The 27,895-nt window shown below is 39.2% G+C and overlaps 1 protein-coding gene across 8 annotated transcripts in view; it reads left to right on the top strand.

Moving 5' to 3' along the window:
* The window catches only part of RAF1 (Raf-1 proto-oncogene, serine/threonine kinase), an 83,999-nt gene that overhangs the window by 26,073 nt on the left and 30,031 nt on the right, over positions 1 to 27,895 (top strand). For 2 of the 8 annotated variants that reach the window (XM_014951680.1, XM_014951672.1), the window contains exons 1-2: positions 11,487 to 11,641; positions 22,282 to 22,337. The gene's annotated coding sequence lies outside the window, so the exon portion shown is untranslated. Of the gene's footprint in view, positions 1 to 10,858; positions 10,959 to 11,486; positions 11,642 to 11,809; positions 11,834 to 15,704; positions 15,724 to 22,281; positions 22,338 to 27,895 lie in introns of those variants that run through there. The other 6 variants (XM_014951673.1, XM_014951678.1, XM_014951675.1 and 3 more) reach the window with 6 other exon arrangements.

Below are 27,895 nucleotides of genomic sequence, written 5' to 3'. Positions count from 1 at the left end.
GAGGAGAAACACGAGGTGCAGAGAACTTAACCAAATCCGTGCTCTTTCTCCATGTGACAGTCAGGAATGTAGCTCAAATGCTTTGATGCAGTGTGAAGCTTTAACCCTAGACAAAAATCATTAACTGCTTGGCTGCATTATCAGACCTGTGACTGGCTTTGAGCACATCACTTGTGATTGTTACGCAGGTTAGAATTCATCCTGCTCATGCTGAAAGCGAAAGCTGGTGTCAGGAAATTAAGCCAAAACGTGAAAAGTTCTCTAATGAAATATAAGGACCAACTCGGTTAAATCTGACTGATAGAAGTTATTTTTACTGGACATAGACACTAAAACTTTTTTAAGTGTAATTCTGTAACTTCCATCAATTGAAAAGACCTCTGCAACCTCTTAATTATAAATAGGTACATGGAGCTGGTGTTCTCAGTGGGAAAGCACCCTGGGTGGCACACATCGAATGCAGGGCGAGTGAGGCAACAACTCTGGAGCTGATGGCAGGAGTGAAGGTGGGGGAAGAGAGAAAGGTATGAAGGCAGACAGTGATTAAGGCTGCCTGATAACAGCAGCCTTTTTGCTGTTTGTTTACTTTTGTAGTATCAATGGGAAATCGGAATAACAGGTTCAAGTTAAGCTTATTAAAATAAAGCAGTTCAGACTGTTTGAAGATAGATGCTAACATAACTGAAAGCAACTATACAGCATATCAACAGCTGCTCCAGTATGACATACTGATATTCATAATGACATTCATTTATTCTAAAATGCTAACGAAGACCAAGGGTGTTCATGCCTTGTAATAAATAGCTGTGGTAAGAATAGCATTTATATGGCTTATTGCTTTGAAAGCTTTCTACTGCATGAAGTTACTGTGAAAGAGTAACTCTATATTTTCTCCTTCTATGAAAAATGTTTTCTTGAAACTTTTTCTTTCTTTTCCTTGAATGAGGAATGCAGTATTCAATGTGAAAACTACCTGTTTTCAGGAGAAAATAATTGTTTTTTCTCATAGCCTACACAAACAATTATTTATAATACTGCTCAGCTTTGGCTACCTAGCATTTTATAGCCTTGTCAAGTCTTCTTTTATAAAACATTATGTTCAGTACGTTCTGAATTTTTTTGGAAGACTGCTTAGGTTTCTGGCCCAGCAGAAGAATTGAATTTACACAGGATTATCAAATTCTACAGTACTAGCTACTTCCAAACAGCACTTTCTTCCCAGGAACTTGAACTGCGAAGTAAAGGTAATTAGAACATGCTGGCTTTTTGCCAAAATCCAAGGTAGGCTTCCTTGGCAGGCATCAGCTCAAATGTTTCATCCTAGTTGTTCTACAGCAGTTCCACTTTTCTCTAGGAAAAGCTATTTTCTAGAAAGGGAGTCTTAGCGATCCTTACTTCTTGACTATTTTAATATTTATTGTTCCGTATCACTAGGCAGCAGTAGCATATGTTGTTGTAAATTCTTTCCATTGCTCACAAAGCCATACAAACATCTTGAAGCTTTCCTCAGAGAATTCTTAACTTCCTACAAAAACAAGGAACAAAAAGCTACCAGGAAAAGTAACCAGAAGACTTTTTAATCACTTGAATCTATTTCCTATTCCTAAGAGCAACTAGGATTTTCCACACACTTAAATACTCAAGTAAATTACATGGCCTGCATTAAACTAAATAACTCTACGATCTATTATCTTGTATGAACTATATTGTGTCAAATATGAGAACAGCTCTTACTCATACTCAAAGACTTCCTAGGATTGCTAGAGAAATGGAAATTCTTCTTGAATAGGTCTGTTTTATCTTTCAGTCACTTAGACATGAGATTTCATTGTGTTTTTCAAACGTATGAACTAACTGCCATCTCCCACTCCTTTTGATAAATAAAAGCTTCTTAATTCCCATGTTTTAAATATAAAATACTAGCTCACACATGTGCACAAGAACTCAATGTCTTTAGTTTACTGTAGTTACATTCACTACTCTCCTCCAGATACCAGCAGAATTGGGATATACCATAATATCAGATTCCACCACTTTGAATATTGCAAGGACAAATTGTTGCAGTTATGGTAGTGCATGGTGCTAAAGCTTTGCATTGATAATCTTTAAATACTCTAGGCTGCTCTAAGGTGTATTCAAGTGAAAATATAATTGCACTAAGGCTTGGCACATATCGTTACATATTTGTGCATTTAGAAGTAATGGCCCACCTTGGAGAGAATCCGGAAGCAAAGCAGAATGCCAGGTGCATCTGGAAGAGATGTGTTTTCTTTTGTATAGTCAATTTACTAATAGGGAGTTTACTAAATTTAGTAAATTCTGTCCTCTGATACTGCTAGGTAATGTGTGTGGTTTGTTTTTTGGATTTTTTTAAATCCTGGTGTTCTAAGGTTCTGTTTGGTTTTGGATTTGGTTTTTTGTTGTTGTGTGGTTTGGGGCTTTTTAACGCCCCTCTTCTCAAAATTCTATCATAAATCCAGCCTTCCTACATCTCTATGAGCTACACGAAGATGGGTAGGAAAGCATAATTGTACAGGTTACAGGGGGAAGTGCAGTAAGTATACATAAAATTAGAAAACTAAACAATCTCAGTAATACACTTTACTATGATAGCACTAAAAATCTGAGGTTAGACCTTTGCTTCAATGGAAATAGCCTGAACTCTCCTAGATATAAACTAACCAGGTGAGAAATATATATATTATGATAAATTAAATATATTATACACTAGTAAGGTATTCTGTATTTCAAATATTCTGGAAACTTGGTTATAAAAATATGCAATATCTAAGAATAAGCGTAGTTGACTGTATGTTATCAAATGCTAAAGAAGCCTAGGGAAAAAAGGCAAATCATTTTGCTTGCATTTTTGTCAGCTAAGAGCATGACCCTACTTGAAAACATGACAAATCAAAATCCATTACTTAGTGAAATAACTTTATTGCTTTGTACTCAATATTTCACCCAAATGTTTAGTTAAAATAGCTAATTTTGAAGCCTGTGATCCCGAAAGCTACAAAAGTCAGACCATTTACCCAGAGAGTGCTGGGTCAAAGCTTTTGAAGGCTGCATGCACCGACATAAGGTACCTTTGGTCATACATACTGTTTCTTATTTGCTGCATGGCCTTTGAAAGAGAAGGAAAAAATCCACCTTAGTTTGTTTTTAAAAGACAGTCTTGAAAGAAGTGTATCTGTCAAGTATGTCCTGGGGGATGTCTCAGCAACTGATCCTCCTTAGATAGCAATAGTGCTTTTGAGTTTCACCCTACTCGCCTCAGAAAAGATTTAGCATTGCTTCAATTACAGAAAAGCACAGTGACCCTACAATAATTTAAGTGATATTCTGTTTAGAATTAAAGTAATAGCATGGCGCATATATAAAAGAATTAAAATGGTGGTATGTTGAAGTTATCTACTGACAAGTTGGAATTGTAAGCAAATACATATTATGTACTTGCAATAACAATTTGCTATTCCTTTCCCTCTGTCAACTTTGTATATAATTAGGGGAAAAAAATACCCTTTTTTCATTTCCCATCTGAAAGTTAGCATGTGAACATAGAACCAGGATATTCCAACTCACAAAGATGTTAGCAACACTTACTGTATAAAAAACAGGGCTCTAGTGCCCCCCAAAAGATTTTGCTGCTTTCTTTTATTCGGCTTTACTACCAATTAAACAGCTGTCTCAGCAATAATGTTTCAGCAGTTACTTAAGCTGTTATGTCACTGTTCTGCTTCAGTGAAATGCAGAAGAAAGGCTTACATAATTTGTTGCTAATAGAAAGCTTCTGTCTCCACCAGAAAAAAGTCTGAAGTTAAGGAATGTCTGCATAAATTAATCTGAATACATCTGAGTATTAGATAAACATCTTGAAAGTATTAAAAAATACTCAGGTACAACCAGACATGTTGATACTCATTTCTCTGCAATTGCTGAAAGATTTAACAAATCTACTAACACAGCATACTAGAGTTTTGCAGTGAGGCATAGCAATAGACTTGTATGTTTGCATTCCTTTGACCTGATGTCTTTGCTAATTACTGTTCAAGTAATTTAGTTGTTTTGCTCATAGCATTGTTTTGGGTTTTTATTATCTTGCAAAAAAGAAATTTAAAAAGTTCTTAAAAAATAAGACTAAAACGAACATCTTCTTGCGTTAGAAGCTTTAAACAGAATTAAATTGACTTTTCCCTTGGAGGAAAAGCATATCCTGATGCATATAATCACTTCAATCACCACTGTGCAGTCTAAGAGAAATGAATTTGCAACAACAAAAAAGCCTTAACATATTACAAACATCTGACAAAAACATCTCCCACCTTTTTAATCAGAGACTGAATTAGCCATATACATATGGGATTATTTTCTTAAAATAGCATACCTACATGGGTGTATCATCCTACAGAGCTTCACATGCTGAAATCTACCGCTGCGTTCGGCTGCTGACAAGAATAATGCTGATACCTGTAACAGAGACGGGCTCCATTAGCACATACTGAAATTTTCCCCAATGCACCTTAGTCTAGCTCTGAAATATTATGTATCGGCATAGTTTTTACAGATATATTATGAATTTCTTACAGCTACCAAGCTTAATCGGCTTAATAACAAAAATCTTTCTCTGTTGTCACATTTTCTTTAGTATGTTGTTTCTGAAGTGATGTGCTTACAACATAATTTTTAATTGTCATACCCTTCTAAGCACAATGTGCTCTATAGGACACTGAGGTGGAATGTATCAAAGGCAGCTAAAGCATGGGTATATTGCCAAACGTAATGTATGCCTTTGATCACCTATCTCTGTTTATCTCAATGTTTGAGATGAACTTGAAAGACAATGGATAAATAGGCTTGTGCTGGAAGCCAAATACTACTTTTTTTTTTTCTTACTTTGTATAGCTTTTTATAACAGAATCCAGTAAATGAAAGTTCCATTTCTCTTAGTACATCAATGTATGCACATGGCTAAAATGGACTTTTGTCTTCTTGCCAGATACATTGAACCTTCTGAATGATGCCAGGTATTTATAACCTTATACCTATATTCTAATTAGTCTGGCTTTATCTGGGAGCAGCAGTGCTGGGGAGCAGCTTGGATAGATACGCTGGCTAGACTGCTTTGGGTTCCCTTGTCTCTCAGAATCTACCTTTGATAAAAGCCAAGTCTGACATCAAAAAAGAACATAAGTGAGTGTTTCTGTACACAATACAAATATATGACAAGAATAATAGGTTCCTTTTCAGAAATACTGAAAAAAATGGCTTTTTTAATGAAGAATCCCAATAGGATTTATGAAAAGACAGAGGGAAGTATAATTTCTTCTTTTGTTGCCCATGTGTGTTGAACATACATACACACTCAGATATAGTCAGATACACATGTGTGTACACACACCTTTCTATTTTACCCTGTCGCTACTGATTCAATGCTTGTGATTCTTCATAGAAAACTGAAATATTGCTGTCATCCCCCTGTACTTCATTACAATTAATAAATTCCAGAGAAACTAAATATTGAATGCAGTTCGGTTACCACACACTGGAAATTGTCCCTGCACAGGAAAAATAATGCATAGCTTGAGATTGTGCCAAATCAGATGATCAGTCTCTTTATGTAGCCCTGTATCAGGTATAATAATAATAAAAGAATAATCTTCTGCAGCTGAGCAATTATATATTCAGGCTAGGTTTGAAAAATGTTTGTCAGGAAAGAGCTATTTATGCTTTGTTATTTTTAAACTGTAGTACCTAGCTCTGAATAGATTTTATTGTGGTTAGACTTTTTTAGAAAGTCAAAATAAACCCAATAAACCAGTTTGGTTAGGTTTCAAAAATAGAACACATGTATAAATCAAAGTGCTGTATTTATTGTCTATGAAGGAGGAATGACTGTTCAAATAGCAACAAATTAAAGCTTAGATTATTATTTTTTTCTCTCCCTGTTGGAGTTCCAATAATGTGTTTATTCACTGTGCAGGTGGCACCCATCAGTTCAGCATCTCCACATTAAATGTATAAAACTTTATTCTATAATGATTTTCATGCTTTGATATGCTCAGTATACAGTGGTATACCAACTGACTTAGTACATTTGTCTGATGCTGCTCTTTGAAGCTTATTAAGTTCCATCTGTGACAAAAGGAATGTTACCCAGATTCTCAATCCTTCTATTGGGAATCTAACTGCTATCCCTCCAATAAACTTCCAATTACAAGGGGAAAAAAACACTGCTATGGCTACCTAATGAAATACAAGTGTACCTGTCACACACAGTTTAACAGACATCACTTTAAAACCATGTTGCTTTAGTGATATTTATATTTTTTTTTTTCAGTCTGCTTGTACTGTGTTTGCAAACAAACAGGTAGCCAAGGTCCATAAGAGCAAATGAGTCAATGGACATGGGCTGAGTCACACAGCAGGGACAATTGTCTGTAAGCAGGACCTGTGCTTGACATCTCAGGTTTCAAAGTTATGACCCACATTCTTATGTGTCACAACTTCTTTTTACACTAGAAGAAAATTAAATCTTGGCAATAAGTACTGCAAATGAGTACCTAAAATTCAGAAAAGCAACTTAACGCCTGCTGTCTGGAGAAGAGTCTGAGAGAACTGGATGGGGTAGTGCAGTGCCTCTGAATTTTCCTAGAAGCAAATTGCATTGCCCTGAAATTGGAGAAGCAGAAATTCTCTGCTGTGCTGCATGCAATGAGCCCACAGACACTGGATATCTATAATACCATAAATTACACTAGGAGCATATGGAGGACTGAAAACTGGTACAGAGTGTTTTGAAAATTTTAAGATTGTTTCATCTAAGATTATCAGCGAACAAAGGCTAATATAACTTTTTTTTTTCTCAGTAAGAGATTATTGCTTACTGTTTATAGAGCTGCTCTCAGAATAATTTACTTAATACTGTAAGGCTTAATGAAAATCTGTTTCAATTTTACTCTGAAGTGTTCCTACACAAACTTGCATTGAAAAATGTATTGCAACTGACATTTTCATCAAATATTTTTATTGTTAAGTTTATACAAAGATAACCCAAGAACCATATGAGTACCTAATAGATGGATTATAGCATTAAAGATGAAATTGATTCTGGAAGAATACACAAATCTGGAGAGGATTATAGTCCTTGACGTTACAAGGAATTGCATATGTTTTTTAGATAAACATGTTTCTTAAATGAAAGCGTTAAAGCAGTAAAAAAAGAAGAAAGAAAGAGAAAAAAATAGAATAACTTAAAATTATATACAGAATGAAGTGGTCAACAGAGAAGGGAAAACTTGTTTGTAGTACTGCGGAGGCAACCATGGCACCATGTGTTTACCTCAGGCAGTGTGTCTCACAGGGTGTGCACGCCTGTGTGTGTGTCTGTAAAACATAACAAAAGCAACTTTGCATGACAGCTCTTGGTAACTGTCTTTAAAGCACTTAAATTGGCTCAACCCTGCAAGTGAATAAATTAAAATGAGTTTAAAAATAGATACTGAAGTATGTAGTAACAACAGCATATATGAGGTTTTTATCAGACAGTTCATTCTGTATCATAAGGTACATGACTTCACATTGAGACAAAGCTTTACTGAAGAAGATCCCTGTGGGTTAGAAGCTGCAGATCCACAAGCCTACACCACCCTGTCTCAGCCTGGCTGACTTCCCCGAGTTCTCCGAGTGCAAGAATTGGTTAGATGGATCTGGTTCCAGAATCCAGCCTTTCCAGGGAAGTAATGAAGTCACTACATGCTTAATCTATGACTGATTATAAAGACTGAAGCTTTCAGAAGGAGGTGTCTCTTGGGTTGTGCCTATGGGAGTCAAGTGCTGTTTTCACAGGGAAAAGAAAAACTCTCAAGATTTAGGTTCACAATTTGGCTGAAGAGGTGCTGAACAGAGTAGATAAAGGTATGCACCGTAGCCAGCTCGCTATCAAACACATTTAGTTGGATATGGATAAAATAAAAAGTTAAGAGTTTGTTCAGGATAAAACAACAAAAATAATTAATGTGAACAAACTGTGCTATGGTTTCCATTCCAGCAAAACAAGTTTACTGCTTGAACAGCTTCATATATAAGATGTCCTACTGTTGTAAGGTATGCAATTTAGATTCTACAATGCATGAAAAACCCAAACAAACTATAAATTACATTCCCGCCCCTCAAATCACTTCAGTGACCCAGGGAGATAATGAAGTCTTTCAGCTGAAATATAAAATATAAATAGTTTAGGCACCATCATACAAATAAGATATTCCTTATTTGGAGTACTTCTCTCTTAGGTTGCTCTTGTTTGATTTGTTCAAGGCTGCTTTCTTCATGGCCTGTGTATGTTGGACTTCATTTGTATCTAACTTGACTTAATTTTTTCCTAAGCAATGTTCTCTTACTCAGAAACAACCAAAATAAATTCTTATGGGGGAATAAGAGAATAATGTATAGCATATATAAAAATAACAATGCTTTGAATGTGGCTCAGGTTGAATAATCCTGGATAAAATGTCAAAGTTTGTCTATAGCAATCCTTGGCTTAAAAAGAAAGGGAATAATAATTGATACCCAAAATTCATAATAACGTGTATATACGTTTCTTCCTTTACCAGCCAGCATTACAATCCTAATTCTTGGTACTCATTCTGGAGCTTATAGGTATTTCAAGTACAAAAGATACAATTAAGGTTATACAGTGTCACTTAAAACATTGTATACTTTTTGAGACTCCCCAAGTGATCACAGTTCAACAGGCTGGGAGTACATGAATACTGCACATAGCAAACTGAACCGCAACAAATACAGGATAGGTTTAACTTTTACACACCTCTTTTCAGCAGTTGCTATTAAAACTCTTCTAAAAGACGGTCATTCAGTATCATTCAATTTTTAACTATGAGGAAACTGAATTCTGTGAAGCTGAGATGGCTTTGCCTGTGTGATGTACCCACTGGAGGAAAAGGAGTTCCCAAGTCTACAACCACTGCGCAGATTTGCCCGATATCTCGAGATAATAGTTATTGCCACTAACTCAGCCCGCTCTAAGCCCTGGTTCTCATTCTCTTTTTCACTCCTCAGGCTGCTTTTTATAGAGGCAGAAAACACCTCCCGTGGTGAAAATGTAAGATTTGGTTATATGCCTGGACAAATGAAAGTCAAATACCTGGACGTTCACATGTTAAATCTATTGTAAACACAACCACTAAACACAAACACAAACCAGATCAACCTCAGGAAGAATGCTAATAACTTTCAGTTTATTTTGGAAAGTTTGTTCAATCCTCCCCCTTCAACTTCAGTGCTGTAACGTTTGAGCTTCTTTGCTTCATTTCCCTGTTTGCTTTTCTTTTTCTTTCTTGTAATTATTTTATTTCTTTTCATGTGCCACATTGTTTAACTATCTGAAATTTGGCTTGCTTTCCTCCATATCTGTGTGCATTTGTTCCATGACTACAATCCTTAATCCCTCTATTCTTTTAAAAGAAGTTTAAAACATGAATTGTCTTCTGTCAAAACCACCTCTTCTGGACATGGTTATCCCTCTTTTCTTTCCCTGTTTCTTTTTAAGCTTCTTGTGGCATGTTCTTATTTGTATTTTACATTACAGTATTTTAAGCTCCTTTTACGTATTTTGCCAAAATCTGTACTACTGTCTACCATACAACATGGATGCGCTTAAGTCTTAAGCCACCTGAATATTTATTGTATGTGCTGCTTTCCATTTATTTGTTTCCCCTGGGCCAACTCTCACAGTCAGATACATGGATACGATTCCCATTCAAGTCATGTAAACTGTGTATGCGCATCAGAGGACACCTATGTGACACTTAAGAGAAAAGCCACTCTATAAGAATTAGAAAAGAATTATTCACATTCGTAATTTATGTCCTTGGTAGATACTTTCTTGGTCTGGATTTGTTTTTCAGGGTTTTTTTGGTAGGTCTAAGCTGATGGCAATAGGGAAAAGAAAAAGAAGAGAATAAATGATTTTCCTAATAGAAGGTTTAAATCTCCATGTGTTTTTTCTTACGAGAGTGCTACAAAAGTTTAGTTAAAACTTTCTTTTGGCAGTGGCCTCTAAATTGAAGGCATTATGACACTGGAATAAGTGGGTAACTTCTAGAAGATAGAGGAATAAAGTACTGAATCACAGTGTTCTAGAGACATGGAAATTTCTGTTTCAGCCTTCTAGAGCTGCTGGTTGCCATCCCCATTTCAATCTCCGATTACTTGGCAACCACACCTCTTCCTGGAGGGCACCAGTAGCTGAAGACTTTGTATGGTTTTTTTCTTATTCAGTGCTTAGGAGAAGCAAGCCCAACAGTGCTGCTTTTTTTTTTTCCTTGCCCTTGCTATGCCTCTATGAGGTTAATGTGACTTTAGCTGAACTCAAGCCTCGGTTAATATCAGAATAAACCTTCTTCTGTAGAGAAATCCCAAATAAGGCTGAGAGAATTTCGCTGGAGGCTCTTTTTAGAGAAATGCTTTTTTAATTAACAATTAATGTAACTTATATGACTGTAAATGCAACCATGTATGCTCTTTAAAAACAGTTCCAGGAGAAATGTTTTACTTTGCAATGGCTATCCTTAGAAGTTTTGTTCTGGGATGATAAATTAACTGTTTTAATATGCAGCACTGCACGTTTTCAAAGCCTGACCTAAAATAGGTTAGTTTGTGGTGCACTGGCAGTACCTTAAGAGACAGCAGAGTCCTTCAGTATCTTTACTTTTCTTACGTGGAGGCTGGGCCGAGTTGCACACAGGGGATTGCTGCCTGACAGCTGTTCCTTGTCTCCTCCAGGAAAAGAGGTTGCACGATTTTTTTTTTTTTTTTTCTTCTTCTCCTTTCTCCCCAGATACCTTTCCCAGCAGTTCACACCCCACCCCTCTCAGCACGTACCGCCCCTTGGGAATTTCTGCCTCTTCCCTTCAGAAACAGGGCTCGCTTTCCAACAGGTAAGACGGACGGGGCCCAGCTCTGCGGCTGAGGCAGAGGGTGGCCCAGGGAGCGGAGGGGAAGGGGCGGCTGGGCCCGGAGGGCCCCGCCGCTGCGCCCACCCCCCCTCAGCTCACTCCCTACCGATGCACCCCGCTTAATTAATGGCCAAACCGAGAGATTTTAGCCTAGGCAGGACTGAAGGGAAGCGAATGTGGCGGCAGCGCTGCGGGTCCCTCAGGAGGCCTGAGGGGAGAGGGCTCGTGTGGCCTGAGGGGCTCGGCGGGCCCGCTCCAGCCCTCCCGTAGAGGCAGGGATCAGCCTCCCCGCCCCCGGATGGTTTCACCGAGAAGGGGTGAGCGAAAGGCGGCGGGAGCGCCTCACCTTCCCTCAGCGGCCGGGCGGGGGCAGCCCGCTGCGCCTCAGCCGCCGCCGCCGCTCCCAAATGGCGGCCGGCGGAGGGGAGGAGCGGCGTCGATCGGCAGCTCGGCGCTCCGCCGGCAGGCCGAGAGGCGGGGAGAAGGAGGAGGACGGGAAGGGAAGGGGAGAGAGGCGAAAGGGAAGGAGCCGAGCGCCGACGGGTCGATGGGCGGAGGATAAATGTCTCGCTGAGTGTGAGGCCGCCATTTTAGATGAGGAACGAAACGAACGGCGCCGAGCGGGGCGAGAGCCTGGAGGGAGCCGCCGGGGGGGAGTGACATAGGTAGGAGCGGCGGGGGACGAGGCAGGGGGCCGGGGAGAGAAGGGCTCCCCCTCCTTCCCTCTCTCTTCGGCTCCCTTTTCCTCAGCGCTGGCGCCTGGAGCGGCGCCGGCTGCTCCCAGCGGCGCCTCAGCCCCGGGCGCGCTGACCCGGCCGTGAGGGAAACCAGCGCGGGGGATGGCGGCCTGACAGGAGGTCGGTGGAAGAAGGAGCGGGGCAATCCGCCATCTCCCTGCATGCGGGTCGCGGCTCATAGCCGAGCCCACCGGGACCGGGGCTCCCTCCTGGGGAGGAGCGGTTGCGCGGCGGCCCGGGCAGGGGAGCGGGGAAGGTGCCAAAAAGCCTGGGGCGGGGTGTGGGGGGGTGTCCGCGTCCCGCAGGGGAGGGGGTGCGCCTGTCAGCGCCAGCGCGGAGCCCCGCAGCCGCCCCCCGGGGCCGGGGTGGGTGCTGGCTCCGCCGTCCCGGCCGCCCCGGGGCTCCGCTCCGCCCCTCGGCGGGCAGCCCTCGGCGTCTTCCAGCGGGGACCCGCCGCCGTGCTCTGCCCTCCCTCAGCCGGGGACGGAAAACGCGTTTAGGTTCCATTAGCGTAACCGAGTGCGTTCTGCTTAGGCATTCTTCGCTTGGAGCCGCTCGCTTGACTTTTTTTTTTTTTTTTTTTTCTTTTTTTTTTTCCCCTCGACTTAAATTCAGTTTTAAAAAAAAGCATTTGAAAGCTGGAGTACCATTCTTTGCTTTCCCAAGGTCTTCTAAACTGTTGCTGCTTTGCCATGTATACATGGTGTTACTCCAGAGCCACGGCTCAAAGATTGCACTTTCTGGACTCTTTTACCTACAGTCTAAATATAAATACTTAAGATAAAGTATATTTTAGCTTTATATAAAGGCAAACCTGCCCGTGCTCCCAGCAGCACATCTCTTGCCCGTTGTTGATCTTGCCAAGGTCAGGCTAAGTAATTCGGGTAGAATTTATTTTATTTTTTTTCCCCCTCTTCTTGGCCCTTAAGTGACATCCATAAATACAGAGACCTTACCTGGGACAGCGAGAGCTCAAAACCAGTTGTAGTGGAATTGCTACAGCACAGCGTGCATTCCAGGTGCAATTGCAGGTTGTCATAGGTATGCAAAACAAGAAGGGTCTGTAATGGAGTAAAGCTAAGATTTTTTCAAAAACCGAAGCCCACTTAAAATATCGGAAAACAGTTTTGCATGAAAGCCTTTTAAAATGCCTTTTATTGTAATGGTTCTGAAAAACTCAGCTCTGATTATTGCCCAAAGGATCACTGCATTGGGTAAAACTAGGATGTAATTTGAATGGATATGCTTATCCTTTAGGACACGTCTACAGTGCTGGTGCAGAAGAAAAGATCGAATTGGTAAATGTGAGAGTTAATTTCAGGCAGTTCAGTGAAATCTGTTCGGTAGACACCCATTCAGAGTGAAAGTGGCTTTCATTTAGTTTGCCTTAATGAATATTTTTTTATAGGTAAACCCTAAGGCTACAATTAATCATAAAAAAAGGCATGGATCTGTATATATATGTTCGTGAAATGGATGACTGATTAACATGGCAAGCAATTTAATCTTAGATTATTAAATCAGATGTGAACTTGCTTACTTGGGTTGGAGCAGTGGTGCTTTCAGAAATCTGGAATGTGTTTTTCATATGGTTTGTTGCCATACTTAATATCTTCAGGACTAGACAACTTATTGTGCAACACTGCTGACTAACCTGCTTTGAAAGAAAATATGGAAGTAGCAGAGAAAATACCTATTTTTTTTTTCCAAAGAATCTATAAAACATTTTTTTTCAGTTGAATGCCTTTGCTGTGTACATAAAATTTTCCATTTTTTTATTCTTTAACGACAGTGAAGACTATTCAAATTACATGTGAAGTTACTGCTGTCTCAGGGCCTGAACTTACTACAACTTATTAAAATAACTCATATTTCATAAACCACAAACATGACCCACGGAAATCATTGGTCAGCATTTCTTGGTATGCCAAATCAGCACTAGTTTCTTCTGGGACTATATACTCCCCTCCTCCCCCCCAGTTTATTTATTTGGCTCCTTCACTTTTGGAAAACCAGGAGTTGAGGAAGACAACAAGTTTTCCTTGTCTTCTGTCTTGGAAAACAAATTAAATTGAGGTGATGAGAGCTGTTGGTTCTAAAACTTCTGTAGGAAATGAGACCCAAAAGCTGTTAGTTCAGATTACTATGTATAGATGCAGGAGTTGTGCTGATAAATTCACTTTTGTGCTATAGATATAGAATTATTTTTATATTCCTAATAAAGTTATGACAGCAAATGAACTAACAGAGTCTAGTTTGGTACCAATCTGTGTTTGGGTCTCTGGTCGTTTCTGCTGCAAATGTACCATCTTCCTCTTCAGTGACACCTTGAGTCGTTTCCTTGGCCACACTTTTGCAATACTTCTAGCACCCACTGCTTCCCCATCGTTGCTATTACCTTCCTTAAACACCATCCATACATTTTTCCATGCATTGGCTTCCTATTTCTATAGCCTGTGGGAATGTCATAATCTTCTAACCTTTTTGTTGAAATAAGGTAATATCTCCAAGAGTTGCTGGAGGGGAGGCAGAAGGACAGCTGGGTGGCATCGGCACCTAGGACCAGTTGCCTAGGAAACAAAGAGAGCATTATTTTTTTGTATGTGCAGGTGAATTTCCAAAACTTCCATGCAAATTCAGCTTGAAACAAATTGATAATTGAGAAGGATGGTTCTTTTCTAAGAAATAAGTACCTGGACCATCTTCTGCTTAAAAATGTAGAAATCTGAAGACTGTGTGACTGTGTGATGAGAAATAGAAGCAAGCGTTCTATTGCTCATGAAAACATCAAATTTCCTCAGTCAAAATTGTCTTTACTTGGGAAGTGACAAACATAGTCAAAGCAAGAATAAACCTTCTGATTTAACTAAAATTTCTAGCACAGTAGTTTACGCACAATTTCAGTAAGTTTCACATAAGATGAATTTGTAACCAAGCAGGATGTTTGCATCATAGGGATTTTGATGGGTTTTGTGTAATCGCTTGTGCAAAAGCCTTCAGTATTTTCTGGTGTGAAATATACCCATTGTGTATTGAATAAATTGTGGAAACATCTTGTCAGCTTAGAAATTGATTGAGAGAAGAGTTGATAGAACATTAGGAAGTGGGGTAAAAATGGTGGTTTTATGGCCAATTAACAAGGTGTTTTAGCACTGAGCATGAGTTCATGAGCTTGGAGACAGCATGAAGTAGATACAGCTTCCTCTTTATGTGGGTAATCCACATAGGTATTTAGTGATGTTCCTCATTTTTCTGAAAAGAAAGTCTGTTTTGGACAAACTTCTGTGACTAATTCTCAGTGCTCCGTTGGCTCTTGCTGCGTACACTGTTTTTTGTAACCAACCATTTTGCCTTGAAAAGCAGCTGGCGCGCGTTTATTCCTTTAGTGACTTGAATATTGTGTTTGTGCTGGAAATGTCATCTCTTTCACACAAAGTTGATTTTATTTTATTGCAGCAGCGTGGACTGACCTTTTGCAGTTTAATCAAATATGGTCATTCCATGTACTGAAATGCTGCAGTGCACGCAGTAGATGAGGATAAACAAAGCACAGTTCTTGAGTCATTTGTAAAAGAGTAAAGCAATTTTCTTGATAGACTTCAGAGCTACAAATTAGAACTGATAATTAATAAATATAATGTTTACATAAGTGAGGTGGTTTTTTTTCAGGGTTTTAAGTGATGTAAGTCACTGTGATTGTATTATATATTTTCCAGAGGTTTTTGCTTGCTTATGGGGAATTATAAGTTGGGGGATGGAAGTCACTGTGATTGTATTATATATTTTCCAGAGGTTTTTGCTTGCTTATGGGGAATTATAAGTTGGGGTTTTTTTTATAGCTAAGATTTTGTTGGGAAAAGCTGTGGATTTGTGTGGGACAATAGGGCAGCAAGTGCAGGTGGTTGGATTTGTTTGCAGTTGCAGGTGTGTCCCTGTTCTGCCGTGTCCCCTGTGTGTGTTCCAAAGGTACCCGGCGCGCTGACGTGAGCCCAGCAGGAGCAACAGCACGGGTAAATCAAAGCTCCTTGCTTTTAACTTCAGGCAAAAGAGTTTTAGAATTGCCTTGCAAATGATGGGTGCGTGTGGTGAGGGTGTAAGTCACCCTGCCTTGGTTTGGTTGTTGTTTTGTTTTTTGTTTTGGTTTTTTTTTTTTTTTTGCACCCATCTGAAAATCTGCGAACAGGACCTGTATCTCCAGCTCTTCTGATATAATCCCCTTTTTATGTTGTTGTTGTTGTTGTTGTTGCTCTGGGTTTCGTTGCTCTGTGGAATCATTTCTCTTGCTGTGTTGTGGCTCGGCAGATGTTGGCCTGATTACGGTAGTGCTGCCTCTTTTCTCTTACTTCTTAGTGTTCCAGGGCTTCATTTCAGATTTTGGCTTATGTTACGTGCTTGCTGTTGGTTTGACCCGAAAATACTTCATTTCTGACAAACAGCTGACAAAAGGGTGTTAATTAATATGGCATTCCAATTGAAATACGTAGTATCGGCTAAGAGCAGTTGAGACATCTTGTATATTTTTAGTTCACAGGCTAGAGGGAGGTTGCTTCACTAACTTGCAGCTGGGTGTGGCATGGGGTTAACCATATTAATTAAAGCTGGCTCAGAGGTTTAGACTCTGAAAAATGGCTCGGAGCCCCCGTTACGGTCTCCTGTTACATCAATTTTTCAAGTTAGAGTTTTCAAAATGAGTGTTTTAGGAACACCTCACTGGAGAGACTAGCAAGAGGGAGATGCGAGGTAGTCTGCAACTAGCAGACAGATGTCTTTCATGTCTTTGTAGGGCTAACATTTAGGTCTATATTGAGAAGCTTTAATATATGAATAATCTTCCTTTTTCTTTTTCTCTGATGTCTTTTATTTTGCTAGTCGTTTGCTTCCACTATATGACCCTCTCATCTCCATCAGTAATTTGTGCTAGTTTTTGCATATTCCACTTTCTTGTTCCATTCTCAAACATCTAACAGTGTTCGCTCAAAGTCTGGTCATGCTTTTAGTGTTTTCTAGAGTTTTTGTTTTTTTCTATTAGTGTACCACAAAAGGCACTGCTTTCTCTTTACTCTCTTCTTACCTGTGGAAGAGATGAAGTATATCCCCCACTGTGACTGCTTGTTGGGCAAACATGTAAATTATCATCCTTTTTGCTTTATTCTGTAATTTTCCCTGCGTAGAAGAAGCATGTGAGATTTTACGTATGAAGGAAGCGTAGTGAAACAGGTGAAGATATGTGTACTCCCTTGTGTTTGTGTGGAGTTGTGACAGAAATGTAGGAACTCAAATAGTCCTGCAAAGTACTGGAGCAAATGTAGGGAGGACATGTGTACTCCCTTGTGTTTGTGTGGAGTTGCGACAGAAATGTAGGAACTCAAAGAAATAGTCCTGCAAAGTACTAGAGCAAATGTAGGGAGGATGGCTGGAATGGAAGCTTCAATGGTAGCAATGTTGCTGGGGAAAAAAAATGGTAGTTAATGGTATTTTAACCATTTTTTTAAATTCCCAATTTATTGCTACCCAAAAAATGCTTATGTTCCCAATTTATTGCTACCCAAAAAATGCTTGTTATATTATTCCCAAATGATTATCATGGAAAGTACAATGTTTTTATAAATTAATGTCACGGAATTTGGAGATGAAAGAGCCTGTAATTAGCTCTCTAGCTTCCAGTTGGAAAGGTGTATTTTGATTTACAGTGACACTTGGGTGCTTTTATCTAACTTTGTTTCTAAAACAGTTGGAAAGGTGTATTTTGATTTACAGTGACGCTTGGGTGGTTTTATCTAACTTTATTTTAGAAACTGTGATCTAAGTTTCACTGAAAGCTGATGATATTTATGACATAGGATGCGACTCCAGCTTCAGATGCTAGAAGAACTTTTCTTAGAATTTCAGAAGTTCAGAATTTACCTAGCAATTGTTAATTGTTGTGGGAGACCTACGTGTATGACTTCATGGAGACACATGGTACTGGGGCCACTGTGTGCAAATAACAAACATTTTTGATTATGCAGTGCTTTCAAATTTAGAGACAGTTAAAGATATTGATGATCAGTTTTTCTTAGAATGAGGGAAGAAATGCAGTGGTAACTGTGCAAGCTAAGTGATGACCTGGGTATTTTTTATATCTTTCTTTTCCCTCCTTATCTCCCTCTCCAATAACTTTTGAAAGCCATGCCCAATCAATACAAATCTGTAGGCATGAGCAGGCAGAAACCTGTTTGTGGTGTCGAAGATGGGAGGATACTGGTTTCCCTTGTACCTAATTAGAAAGCTAAGCAATTTCAGCCCTCTCCAAGTCAAGCTGCTGGCTAAGGAGCATGAATTTCTTCTAGCAAAACATTTCTGTCTCGGTTGGATCACTGATCTAACAGTTTTGAATGTTAATTTTCTGGTTGTTATCTTTATGTGGAAACAGGGGAGAACCCCCATCTAGAGCTCAGGTGCTGGGAATGGTTATTCCCTGGAATAAAATCTGGAGCTGAGGGGGTGCATTTGCAGAAATAGGCCAAAATGGGTTTATTGGAGGTTGACACATGTGCAGCTGCGAGAGAATGTAGTAAAGTAGCTTCCAGAGTGTGTTGCAGCCAAAAGAAACAACAAAGTGTGCAAGCCTCTAATTTTATGCTGACATTTAACAAAAAATAAACCGTATTCTGAATTACATCATTCCTCTGCGTGAAATGCTTTAGAAGCAAGTATAAAGCTTAGACAGGCAATAACAGCATGCTGAAACAAAGTGCTCGTGTCAGAGTGATACTGTGGATTGATTTCGGCTGAAAGTGAGTTCCAGGGCTTACTCTTAGATTTCTCAAACCTTTTAAGTTGCCTGTGTAACTCGTCTGCTGGCAGTGGGGAGGTTATAAAAAGAGAGCCAGCTGATGTTGCAATCTAAGCACTGGCCATATAGTGGAAAGACTCCCCCTTGGCATGTTCACTAGTGCTATTTTTACCCATTCCAGTAAGATCTGCCCTTGTGATGTTAAATTACGGGACAGTACCTGGAGTTATTTTTTGTTTTACAAAAGTGCTGTATGCTCTGAAGAAAATTTTCAATAAAATTGTCAGGCAGATTGTGACTAAAATTGTACATTTGAAAATACTTTTTTTTCCTGTCATCACAAATAATGGTGTCTCTGTAATTGTAAGAGATTCTTTGACTTTTGTTTGCATATTTTATGTCTGGCAGAGGGTTTTTTTTAAAGTTTGGTTTCCTTTGTATACTGATTGTCTTGTCTTTCTCAGTTCTCATGTGGAGAACTTAAATAGACAATGGGATTTTTAAAGACAGGGAATTAACAGTGTAGCCCAGGAATAAGTGTAGTAGGGGGGGTTTGTCATAACTTCTAAAAGGCCTAGGTGATTTTGATTAGATTTTAAGTTGATGGCTCCTTAACACAATAGAAAATGAATTTAGTATTTTGTTCTGGAACTGGATTTTCAGCATTGCCAGTGACAGAGTGCTGTATCTACCAAACTGTAGTGAAAGCTGGAGGAAGCATCAAGAATGCCATAACAGTGTAACGCTGGGGTTCAGCTGTGGAAGTATCACATATAGGATATCACATACACAGATGGATGACCATCTCAATCACAGTGCTGGAATGTCTAACTTCTGTGATTACCTAATCTTAGATACAATATGGTCCAGGTGTATTTTTTAAAACCGTCAGCATCTAGTTCAAAAGTGACTTGACAACACTAAAACACAAACCTATCATTTAACAACGGTTTCAAACTCTTGTCCTGGCTATTTGTGCAATTCGGTGTATAGTTGTAGCAGAATTTTTAATTTTTCAAAAGCAGTGGTTTGGCACCAGCTTGTGCGAGGTCAGCGTTCCCCTTGCAGGACACCTGCTTCCCCTGCTCCGTCTCTGGAGTGGTGGAATATCTCAGGTGGAAATCCTGCCAGCAGACCAACTTCCTCCAGCCCGGAGTCGTTTTCTTCTCCCTCGGCTGTGCCATTGTCTGAGGTGAACAATTCTGCTTCTCAGGTTTAATTGAGTCTCACATCTGCAATAACAGCTGGTATTTTTGTCAACTCTTTTGCTTCTTAAACCCTCCCTGTTGCCAGTTCTGGTAACAAATGTTCTTACTGGTTTTTGTTTCTCATGTATCTCTTATCTGGCAAGAAAAATACATGAGTTTTACTCCTTTATGGCTATTAGTTTGGTTGCAGGTAGAAATATTTTACCTGCTGCTTCTTTAACTCATCGCACCTGTTTTATGCTATGCCTTCTTGATTTGTATGTGAGACTCCTTTTTCTTCTAGCTGATTTTGCAATAAAAATGCTTTGGGTTTTTAGTCTGTAAAACCTCTATCCCTCCCCATCAGTTTTGTCTCCTCTTTCTCATCTACCATTATCCATCATATTGACTGGGGTAATTTTCTCAAAGTTTGTCCCAGACTCTTCTCAGCTCAGCTTTTAGCTCTTGTTTTCCTCAGGAACTGGTCTTCCCAGCTCTCTTGACCTCTTAGCTATATATGAGGATCTCAACTGTATATTTGTTTTTATCAATTTTCTAATTGTCAACCTAGCTACTTTAAAAAAACAAAATCCCAACGCTTCCCCCTCTGCTATACTGGTTCCTATGAGGATGTCTTTCTAGGGTCCTCTGCTTATTCTTACGGTTCTTAGGGTGGTTTTGATCTTCCCTGTTCTTCTCTGCTTCTGGCCCCCACCTGCTTACTGGTCACATCACTTTCCACACCTTATTTCTCAGTAATGTAATCTGCTAAAAATAAACCAACAACACCTCCTTCCCCTTGATATGGTGTGGATTATTTCTTAAATATGTCATTTTTGCTGACTGGTTGTCTTCTCTTAAAACTAAAGTTTCTCAGCTTTTCCTCTGGTGTGCAAAAGACAGAATTTCTTCCTTCCTCCTCCCCAGTCTCCCTGCTTATCTTTTTCCAAGCTGGAAACCATATTCGCAATATTTTATATGTCACATTCCTAAATGTTTGCCGTAGAGAGGTATGCAAGTTAGTAAGCAGGGTAAATGTGCAGTGCAGACTCTAAGTAGGTTTTAATTTTAAAATTAAGTAGCTTAAGGTGGAGGTCCCTAAACATTCTTCAGGTTTCTTGGTAGTCTTTGGGAGTTTGCTGTCTTGGGTAATATCATTGCAGTTTTCTGGGGATTTTGTTTTTTCCTACCTGCTCTCTCCAGGAGAAGGACACTTCTAATCAAAAGCAGGATAAGACCTCTTCTTGCATTTTTTTATCTGTACTTTCTTGTATTTTATATAAAGACAGACATGAGGGAGTTGGGAGGGGGCTCCTATCAATGTGTATAAATACACTAATGGGAGGGAATGAAGAGGACACTGAACTCTTCTCAGTAGTGCCCAGTGACAGCACAGGAGGCAATGAACAGAAATTAACACACATGACTCTTCATCTGAACACAAGAAAATGCTTTTTTTTTTTTTTTTTTTTTTTTTACAACCCATTTATCTTGCACCCGTTAGGGTTTACCACTTCATTGGGTATTATAATTTAAAGCCTTTTATTTCCTGGAGATTTGAGCTATAACATTTTTACTTTAGCCCCCTGCTATTTGTTTTGAAAGGAAGCAATAATTTGTGCAACCAGAACACCAACTGGGAAATGAAGAGTTGTATCACATAGTTACATTTTATTCATGCGTTTTGGGAAATGTGTCTCCTTATTGGATTTTTTTTTTTTTTTTTTTTTTTTTTTTTTTTATTGTGGGGTTGGTCAGAAACTGGAGGAGGTCACACAGAGAGGCTGCAGAGTGTTTGTTGTGATGCTCAAAGCCCAACTGATGTGGTGCTGGGCAGCCCTTGAGCAGGGGGATTGAACTAAAGCATCTCAAGAGGTCCTTTCCAGCTTCAGTGACTCTGTGACTGTGTTGCATCTTTGCCTTCTCTAATCATCTCTGCATGGGATTGTTTTAGTATTTGCTAATTAGGCTGAGAACTTTGGGGAAGAAGGCATTTTACCGTTCACTGTCTAGTGAATATTTTTATATATTTGACTCACACTTTTTCTTTAACCTAACCTGAGCTTCCAGTCTTTTAATCAAGACTTCTTCAGCTTCCCTAGGAGTTTTTCCTCTAACCATCCATGGTGATATGGAAGATACAGAGAGCCTTCAGAGGCTCAGCTTCGTAATACTTTTGTTTGTTTGCTTTGGATCCAAGATTTGTCATAACATTTGTGAGTCAGCAAGGTGTCTCTGTGTCCAACTGTGAAACTGGTGTCTGAGAAGAAAGTATTCGACTCATACTTAATATTTACTTTAGTGAGTTTTTAGCTGTAAAAGAATTTTATGAGATTATGTTGAGCTGGGATTGGTTGTGGCCTCAGTTTGGTTGTGGTGCAGTCTGGCCTTACACAGAGCATCTCGTTACACTGCAATGTTACATAAAATAATGAAAGGCTAGAAGGCCATGAAAACTCTTGGTAGTAGAAGGATGATAAGTTAACTCTACTGTTGATGTCACTCACAAAATAATGTTTTGGTTATTAATTTGCTATGTTGTGCATGTGTATAAGTGTGTCTATTAAAATAGTAAATATCTTCTGTTTTTGTGTTGCCTTCCACAGATGATGTACTTCGTCCTTTTGTCATAGGACTTCACTTGCTGAAAAGAAAACGAAAGGTATAACTAATTTCCCCTTGTTACCTTTCCCTTCCTCCTTACCCTGCCCCGTTCGTGCTTCTGAGGTCGCTATGTCTTTCCTGCTGCGGGGGGGCTTGTATTCCCAGCTCTCTGCTTGTATTCCTTCACTGCTATTAAAATTTGCTTTTTGTTTCTTGAAAAATTCCACAAAATTGATATGATACTGTCAGTTGTTGCAGTGTTTGCTTTATCAGAAGTGTATGTTTAACTTAAGCTCTTTAGTGAGTCTCCGTGGATATTTACTTTGCAGGGGGAAAGCCCTTTCTCAGTTTAAAACTTTAGATCTTGATATTTGCCCATCATCTCTGAATAGCATTTGTCTTTCCACACAACTACAGGTCTGTTGTGAATAATCCAGACCTAATGTAAATCATGTCGGTGACATTATCTTAAAACTGGGGGCTTTTTTTTTTTTTTTCCTTTTCTGAGATTGTGCCTCTGAAACAAAAAGTCTGTTATGGCACTTTGTTAAATAATTAAAAAACCATCCAAACCAGAACTGTAATTTCATGATGTATTTATTAAGAAAATGTAGGATAGAATTAAAAAGGAGTGTAATTTTTTTGGAGGCACTTAGGGCAGTAAATGTTTGACATAGTCTAAGTAATTTTGCTTGTGTACCATCTGTAATTTCTAATTCCATTCAGGTTTTATTTGCCATTTTATGCAGGCTTCTTTGCAAACACCAGTGCATAGGAAAAAAATAAAATAAAGTTAGAGCTGTCCGGGCAGTTTGTATCTAAAATAGTGAAGTAGTATCATGTTAGATTTAGTTCATATTGCAGAAATACATGTTCAACTATTCCCAGGTGCACTTTATTATAAAATATAAGGGAGAATAATGTGTTTTATCTTCTCACAGAAAAATATGTCAAAGTCCCTTCCAAAACTTTCTTGGTGCTATTGTCCCTATTCCCTGCCCTCCCACTGATCTGTATGTTGTTTCCATGCCCAGGCTCTTAGAACTGGCTCTGCTGGTTCTGGCCCAGAGCCCACACTTACTAAACTGAATTTATTAGTTTAAAGCTGCCTTGAGTGAACACAGAGAACACCTGACTCTTGAATCAGCTGGATCACTGTATCCTAGTCTAACTGTACAGGTAATCTAGCGTTGTCTAGTGTTTTACCAGTAGCTGTGGTCTGTCTGAACTGTACGGTGAACCTGCATAACTAGCAGCTCCCAGAGTTCCAGCAATGTGTGTTTTATCTTCTCACAGAAAAATATGTCAAAGTCCCTTCCAAAACTTTCTTGGTGCTATTGTCCCTATTCCCTGCCCTCCCACTGATCTGTATGTTGTTTCCATGCCCAGGCTCTTAGAACTGGCTCTGCTGGTTCTGGCCCAGAGCCCACACTTACTAAACTGAATTTATTAGTTTAAAGCTGCCTTGAGTGAACACAGAGAACACCTGACTCTTGAATCAGCTGGATCACTGTATCCTAGTCTAACTGTACAGGTAATCTAGCGTTGTCTAGTGTTTTACCAGTAGCTGTGGTCTGTCTGAACTGTACGGTGAACCTGCATAACTAGCAGCTCCCAGAGTTCCAGCAATGTGCCTTGTAGCCAAGAAGGCCAATGGCATCCTGGGAGGCATCAGGAAGATTGTGACCAGCAGTTGAGGGAGGTCATCCTGCCCCTCTTCTGTCCTGGTGAGGCCCCACCTGGAGCACTGGGTCCAGTTCTGGGCTCCCCAGTTGAAGAAGGACAGGGAACTGCTGGAGAGGGGACAGCACAGGGCTGCAAAGATGATGAGGGGCCTGGAGCATCTCTCACACAAGGAAAGGCTGAGGATTCTTATTTTACTAGGTTATTCTGTGAATAACCTAATCCCAGCCTGGGTTCCTTTTCAGTAAAGCTGAGATTGGTTTAAAGACTCATGTTCTCAGTGGTGAAGTCCTTAGTGTTTCTTCAGTTACTACATGTGTCTGAGGGAGGACAGAGCCAGTAGTTCTTTGTGCTGAGATTCTTGGTCACTTTTGTTTAATCCTTGAGAACTTGTGTGGGAAGGGCATTTGGGGGATTGCTGACATTTGAGTAACTTTTTTATCCTGGCTGTAAAGTGGATGAGTTCCAGGCGACAGTAAACACAGTTTGGGGCTTTCATCCGTACTTGAAACAATTCAAGCATGAGCAAGTTCAGAATGCAAATAGGCACGTGTCTGAGAATGTACGTACGGAAAGACTTGGGGGGAAAAAATGCTTGTCCAAAGCATCTTGTCTCTGTAATGTCAATACACATGCAAACTCACAGCCACACTTCAGCAATGCAACTTGCTTTAAAGATCTCTCTTTCTAAATCTTTGGAGGGTTCTGCTGTGAAGAATTTAGCATTATGGTGAAGAAAGAAGTCTAAGTGTGACAATAGTGTCATAGAATGTGATTCCGATAGAATCAGATATAAGAAAGCAGTGTCAGTGTTCAGAATGCTTTTTATTTCTACTAATGCACTTGAATTCATCGAATTAAAAATTGAGGATGTCTTAAACAATCTCAGCTAATAGTCTTTGTAAGGTTAAGAGAATACATTTAAAACACTGAGTGACCACCTCTTAATATTTATCAATTTTGGTTGTAAGATAATCTTTAATTGACATAATTGATCTTTAAGGTCCCTTCCAACCCAAACCATTCTATGATTCTATAAAAACTATAAATGACTATACTAAAAAAGTGGAGGTTTTACTCGATGGCATAGAGTTCTGGTGCTTTGTTAGCAAAGCTTGCTAAAAATATATATGTAAAATTTGTGTACTTTCCTTGCTTGCCTTTTCCTTTCATAGCTGTTTTAATAGCAGTTTTATAAACTTTTTTTGTGAATCTGTGTAAACTCAGCAGCAATATTTAACTGAAATGCAAGACAGTTCTGATTGAGTGGTTGGAAACACCTGCTGCATTTTTCTTTTTACCTGGGATTGCTTTTTTCCTTTGGGAGAGGGAAGGATTTGGATTTTATATCCCTTTTAGATAGAAGCAGAGTCTTCACTGCTCCTGTTTCTCTAATGAAGGAATTCAGCTTTTGTAGCAAAACTTACAGAGCTCTGTATTGGAACTTGATAGAAATTTCATGTGGAAAGAACTAGGTGACTGACATAGGAATGATGTGTGTGGAAAGGACAAACCAAACAGATCTTGCTAGAACTTGTTTAGGGAAAGTAGCCCAGAGCCGTTCTCATCAGCAGAGGAGAGCGGGCACAGAGCCACCAAGGGTGGCAGGTAGTTCTGGTGACAACTACCTACTAACCAGAGCCCAAACCACTACAGCCAAGTGGTGTGATTTGCTTTATGCTTACTAACCAAAGTTTTACTCTGGAAGTTACTTCAAAAAGGTGTTAATCTTGCAAAGGATTAATCAATCTGAAAGTCTCTCAGACTGAGAGTCGTGTTGTTTGTGCCCTCCTTACTTGTAGAGCCCAATTGTTGGAAAACCAACATTTTTGGTTTTTTTTCCTTAAATGCTTCAAAGTTACATTAGAGCATAATGGCTGAGGTAGTGGCTAAGAAATAAATGGTTCAGAGAAGTAGAGAAAAAGATGAGAAGAGATCAGAACAACTGAGGCAGAAATGATATGTGTGATCTTTCAGTATTGGTTGGTTTTGGGGCTTGGGGTTGGTATTTTTTGTGTGTGTCTGAGTTGGGTTTTTTTCCTGAACATTTCCTCTAGTTAATTTTTAGTTTGGTGGGTTTTGTTTTTTTCAGTTCTGCTAGGGGTGAGCTTGCTTTTTGGTGTTGATCTCTTAAAACGAAGGACATTTGAAGGAAAAATGCCAACCTTGTAGATGTTTGAGAGATCTTCTTGAGTTGTTGAGCTAATCCGAACTTATGCCCTCTGTTCATGTTTACATGGATCACAGCTTTATTTATTCATATAGGAATGAGTCCATATTTCTCTTCTACTGCTGTGAAAAACTACTTTTAAAAACTACTGCCATATATCACACTAGATACTTGTTTGGTGTGAGTTTCTTTTTTTTCCCCCAGGCAACTACTCACCCATGCAATAAATCAATTGAGATTACTGTATGGGAGGGAAACTGAGAAAAGATTGAGTAAATTAAATGTATTCTCAATCTTTTTGTGTTAGAGATGGAAATTTTTCTTGTGAGCAACTTCTAAAGTTTATATTCTCTAACAACAGTGTTCATTTTGAAATGAATTCTGGGTTTTGTTCTGTGGTGGTTTGCCTTTGCGTATGTATTTAATTAAACATGAATGTGACTATTAATTGTTTGTGTGGATAAAAATGGCAGTGTGTGTGTGTTGGGAGGGGGAACTGTATTTACATTTTCTTTAAAAGCTTCTGGTGTTTGTTTGAGAAATAAAGGAAAGGGCAAAGCACCTCAACTCTGTACTGAGGAGTTTAACTCTGTATCCTCTGAACTTTCAGGCTTCTTCATTGCCAAGTCCAGCATTCCTTAGGGAGACAGACTGAACATTTTAACAGTTCAGACTAAATGCTTTTTTTGCTAGGCATGGAAAAAGTTAAAGTAACTTTAAGTATCTTTCAGATATGAATGAATGATTTGAGTGTGTTGCTAGGCATGGAAAAAGTTAAAGTAACTTGAAGTATCTTTCAGATATGAATGAATGATCTGAGTGTAGATGAGGGAATGATCTCTAGGAGTTTATTACTGTCAGATGTGCAGGTTGTGTAGATGTTCTGTGCGTTTGGTTTTCATGCTTGCTCAAATTCACTAATTATCAAAATGTGTAATCTATGCAAAGAGTACTAATGGAAAGTGCAGTCTTGGTCACAGTGTGCAGTACACCTGTGGGAGGTGGAGGAATAGTAGGTGATTTTATTTTATTTTTTGCTCACGTTGAGTGTTAATATGAAACAAATCAATATCAGTTTCCTAGCAGTCATGGAGCTACAAGGGAACTGATATACTCATGCTTTAATATCTTAAAATATTCTCCAAATGCTGCTGTTGCAGTTTTTCAGTTGTAGACAGGCTGTTTGAAGTCATTATCATGAAAAGTGAAGAGTTGCAGGAAGAAAAAAAAATCAAAAATTTTAGAAAGATGCATGAAAACATTCAGCTGGCAAGCATTTAGCTGAGCATGGCATAAACATAAATCTAATATCTGGTAATAATTATGTTTCAGACACATGCTTGTATCTCATTTAAAGGAAGAAAAGCTAGTTTTTCTGGAATAGATGAACTAAGAATTATGTATTTATGAAGACATCATTGTAAAATCTTTCCTCCTTTATTTTAAATTGAATTTCTCTTTAGAACACAAGGTGGTCAGAAGGTGGACACAGTAGCCTGTGCCGTGTGAAACAGTATGTCTGTTGTCTTCTGCTGTTGTGCTTGCTTCTGTGTATCAGCTAGAAATCGTGTGTACGTACAATATTATGTTGTGTGATTATATATATATTTTTTTTTTGTCAGTTCAAAAGTGGTCAAGTAGTTGCCATGCTAATTCTCTTGCCTCGTATCTATGTATGTAGTGAGCTGATTGAGTTCAAAGTGGATGTTTTTGTATATATTCATATGACTTTTTAAGCTAGCTTTCTTTACACTAGAAGGCAG

Source organism: Calidris pugnax, unplaced genomic scaffold (assembly GCF_001431845.1).
Source record: "Calidris pugnax isolate Ruff unplaced genomic scaffold, ASM143184v1 scaffold201, whole genome shotgun sequence".
Classification (NCBI taxonomy): domain Eukaryota; kingdom Metazoa; phylum Chordata; class Aves; order Charadriiformes; family Scolopacidae; genus Calidris; species Calidris pugnax.
The sequence above is the reverse complement of the archived record's forward strand: the minus strand, read 5'-3'. Positions and strand labels throughout refer to the sequence as shown.